Source organism: Pleuronectes platessa, chromosome 20, assembly GCF_947347685.1.
Source record: "Pleuronectes platessa chromosome 20, fPlePla1.1, whole genome shotgun sequence".
Classification (NCBI taxonomy): domain Eukaryota; kingdom Metazoa; phylum Chordata; class Actinopteri; order Pleuronectiformes; family Pleuronectidae; genus Pleuronectes; species Pleuronectes platessa.
In genome coordinates, this window is record NC_070645.1 from 1729728 (window position 1) to 1734268 (window position 4541).

The 4541-nt window shown below is 36.3% G+C and overlaps 1 long non-coding RNA gene across 1 annotated transcript; it reads left to right on the forward strand.

Annotated features, from left to right (window-relative positions):
• Positions 1-2804: 2804 nt before the first annotated feature.
• LOC128425821 (uncharacterized) lies at positions 2805-4290 on the forward strand. Its single transcript, XR_008333185.1, has 2 exons — positions 2805-2944; positions 4021-4290. It is a non-coding gene; the product is annotated as an uncharacterized LOC128425821 (long non-coding RNA).
• The last annotated feature ends 251 nt before the right edge of the window (positions 4291-4541 follow it).

The following is a 4541-nucleotide window of genomic DNA, read 5'->3' on the forward strand; positions in this document are numbered from 1 at the left end:
ATAATATAATAATAGTAAGTATGGTGAATAATAAACTATTTGCCTTGTGCTTGCCCATCAGGCACACAAAATTAACATCACAGCAACAAGATAAGCCTCACTCAACACACAGATAAGCATACATGCTTACATGTACTTATCACAACACAACTCCCACAAAAATAAAAAGGTATGGGGATTCATGGATCCTACAATGAATGTTTGGATACAAAGTTTGCTCCAAGTGAAACAAGAAGGCTTCCAGACTTACATTTGTTTTGTACTATTAATTTACAATGTTGATTATGGTATGGCATATTCCCAGTGTATCAACACTAACCAACATGCCAATAAAATATTTTTAGTAGGAGTGTGGAATCTGTTGTGTGGGTAGAGACAGTACTCATCTACACTTTAAATGAAACCTAAATTGAGACCATATTATCAATGTGTTCAGCATAATGGGGTTTGGCAGGTTTTTCTTGCCAAAGGCAGTGGAGCAGAAAGCCTGCACAATCTCAGCCCATACTGGGCCATGACTGTGGTAAAAATGTGATGCCCAATAAATCACCTTGTGATTATTAGACGCAGAGTAACTGTGTGAATGTGAAGTATAGTGTAAAGCACTTTGGTTGGTTGTCACTTTAGAAAAGTGATTATATAAAAGCATTTAGCTTTTAATTCGTATTCTTTATCTGATACAGCTTCACTGTGACGAATCTCTTTGGAGCTCTTTTGGAATACTGCTGTATTTCCAATCTTTAATTGAAGAGGTTCCCGTTGTCGTAGCAGCATGACCGACTCCAAATTTGTAGTATACATGGTTGGTAGAAAAAAAAAAAAAAAAAAGTATGTATGTATTTACCATCACTTTTTAGATATTTTTGATTTCAGTTTTTTTCTCGCCTGAGTGCTCTGGAAAATCACCTGCTGACCAGCAAAAAGATTCACTGGGTCAAAGGTTTTACAACAAGACAAAGTACCATTTGTTTTAATCTAGCCTAATAATGCCGAGATGACTTAAGCTGGCCAGTCATGCTTTGTAAAACTTTACAGCCTCAAGTGGTCAGCAGCAAAATCCTTTACTTCTGCCTTGAATCCTCTGGCTGAGCCAGATTAAATGTTCAAAAATCTCAGTGTGTCGATTTGTGACTTCACCTTTGCTGTCTGGGTTCCTCAGTTGTGTTGTCTTGAAACTCATTACTTTCTTATTGCTGTTTCTTAATGGATGCGGCACATTTTGTGATTGTTTTAAATCTCATGTTATATTAGGGAATTTAACTTTGTATAGTTTTATTTTTACTATTGATGGGTGGAATGTCAATACAATTATGCTGATAAGAACCATTAATGAATTCATTTTGTTTGTCCCATTTGATGTTAATATGTTTGCTATTCTGTCTGTCTTTGTGCTCTGTGGAGTAATTTGACCATTTTACAAACTTATTATCATTACTAAGTTCCCTGTGATGGCCGCACCAGCAACCACTGAAACGCACTAACATGGTGGTAATCTTTCTTGAATTTGCCTAATTTGTTTCCTTTTGCAAACACACCAACATTACAGATAAATAACTGGACACATAGATTTTGGTCTCATACAACATACTTCATTTATTTATATCTTTTTTTCTGTGGTAATTAATCAAGTCTTCTTTGAGTTACCAACTCCTGGGGGTTGCTGCTAGAGTCTTCTGGCCAACCATCAAAAGGAGTCACAGCTACAGCAGACAACCTTAAATGGCCTTAAGCCCTAATTGGACTGCACCATGTCTCTCGTAATCATGGGGAGGGACATTGTTTCCTTATTTAGATTTGTAGTTGTTAATCCTTGACTACTGTTTGATATTTAAGTTTAATTATTTTTCCTTAGTTAACATTATATGGACTTATACTGGTGTGTTAAGTTGTTACTGTAGTTTGTATTCAATGTTAGTATGTCTAAGTCTAGTCCCCTTTTGTGTTTGAGTGGCTTGATAAGCCACTATATATGTTTCCCCTGTGTGTCAGTTGGGGGCCAGTTTTTTGGTGCTGTCAACTTTTTCGTTAATAAGAACAAAATTCAAATAAACTTTTTTTTAAAGATCCTATCTGTAGCTCTCTGGTTTTCCTGCTCGGTCCCTGACAGTCTCACTGAGATCAATAGTTGTTAATTTTGAATTCATCTAAGTGTAAACTAATTGTTCTGCATGGCTAATGTGTTCAAAATATGTTAAATAAAAGTATCGCTCAGTCATGTTATGTTGCTTCCAATTACTGAATGGGCTGAATAGTTAAATTAAGCATTGTACATTAGCATCATTACTATGTGATTTTTTTTTTGGTCATTTTTTCATCTTAATGATTCATGTTTGTATTTCTTAACTTGTCATGACTAAACAAATTACATAAGTGCTCCATCATTTGGATAGTTTAAATCAATTGCAGACTTTCATAGACAAGGCAGGAATTTGAGACTGAAAATTCATTCTTGATGTGGGAAATAGCAGTTGACAATACAATCTGTTGGCTAGCTTTCAATCATGTCACATGATTTTCTGAAGGAGATGTTGCCCTTGGGAAATGATTCGGTAGATTTCCATTCTTCAGCTATGATGGCCAAAACTTCAAATATATTCTTGAGAACATGATCCACAATCTGATCGAAAGTCACTATTAGATCTTTTCACTTATTCCATTGTTGCCACAGCCATTTTCTGAGTTTAATCATCTTGTTGCCATCATAAACACACCATTGCTGGTCTAAGTGCTGCTAGGCTGGCATGTTTCCATAGCAACCACTGAAGTGGAGCACTGTAGCTGCTCCAGTCTAAAGATAGAACCCTTCTAAGCACACCAGTTGGGCAGCCCATCCACAGTGATCATTTTCAACACACAGAGGAAGAATGGCTACAGCCGACAATGAATGGCACTGAATGTTAAGAGACAGAGACTGAGAAAATAGAGCATCGGAAGTCAAAAGCAGGTTGGTTTTTTACCTCATATATGTCTTCAAAGTGCAGCTTAAGACAAATGGGAGTAGAGCGATCACAGGCAGGTTCCCCAGTTAGCTGTCCATAAACATAAATATGAAATTAGGAAGAAAACAGAGTTATAAAGACTGATCTCAAAACAAGCACAATGGAAGACATAGGTGCAATACTCAAAGGACCAACATATTTAATAAGAACAATTCAAAGCAGTGAGCTTGAAAACAGCTGCAACTCTGTAGCTAAAGAGAAGTGTTGAGTTTCTGAGTACCAAGGCTGTAGTGGAGAGAAAGCACATGCATGGAGGAATCCAAATCAAGTTGAAATTATTTTAGTCAAACCAAAATACAATTATACAGATTTATACACAAGATTGCAAGCTGTTGTAAAATATTTAGCAGATCTTTAATCCAGGGACTAACATGCAATTTGATAAGTTTATTTTTCTTTTATGCGGTTTCTGGCAGGCCTACTACAGTGAGGGTTGAGGTTTTCTAGATGAAAATGTACTTGTTACAGCAGCAGAAGAGCAAAATAAAGTACAAAAATAGACTAACGGTTGTGAGTAAAGTGATATGTTATCTGTGAAAACACTGCAAGTAATGCTTAGTAGTTGTGGTGTTGTCATATGAAACAGGATTTACAGCATTTATGCTGGTATCAAACGATTGTATGGCAGATGGTTTTTATCAGTTGGGAAACGCAGATTACTAATTATCCACCCAAGTCAATTTGTTCGACTATGTTTCAAGTTTAAATTAATTTAATTCATTCAGGCATAAACTCTTAAAAACAAAAATCCCATACGAAGTTTAAGTATTGTGATAGAAAATAGTTTTAAAGCATCCTTTAGATTTTATTCAAATTTGATGATTGGTGTTAGCAAATGTCACCGTACCTTTGTATTCTTTAAGTTGTTGGTAAGACACAAATGCAAAATAAAAAAAACACAAAAACAACAAACTTAAGAAGCATATTTAAATCCACATAAATGGAGACACACAAGAAGATATGACTTCACCAGCCAACTGCATGTCTCACATGTCACATGACCGTGCCACATTCTCCACAGTGCCTCTAATTAATGGAAATGTATGGAGCATCGGAGATGACGTCATTGAGCCTGATGTAAGGCTGCCTGTCTCTCTGAAGAGGCCTTCATAACACATCAGCAGCCTTCCACCCACTCACATTCTGTTCTGGAGAGGAGTAATGTGCACAGCTATGAGCTACAACAAAGCAGAGACACTCACACCGAATGATAACGATGTTACAGAGAAACACACACATGACCTGTGGTTGTTGATCATGAAAATAAAATATATCTCTTTGGAAAGAAGAATCATTGTTCTCGTTTGTATAAGTGTAGTTTGATATTAGACAAAAGGTCTGTGCAAAAGGTCCTTTGAATGTGTCACATAGTCTTCTTCAACAGAATTAGTACGCTGTGTTGTACATGACATTGTAGGTGTTCAAACCTTCCATTTGTCTAAGAACCTATCTTCCACATTGATTTAATAAGTTAGTTTGACCTTTCGTTCTTGACACAACTTTCTCATCTCTGTCGGTCTGCTTGCACTTTCTTTCTCATAA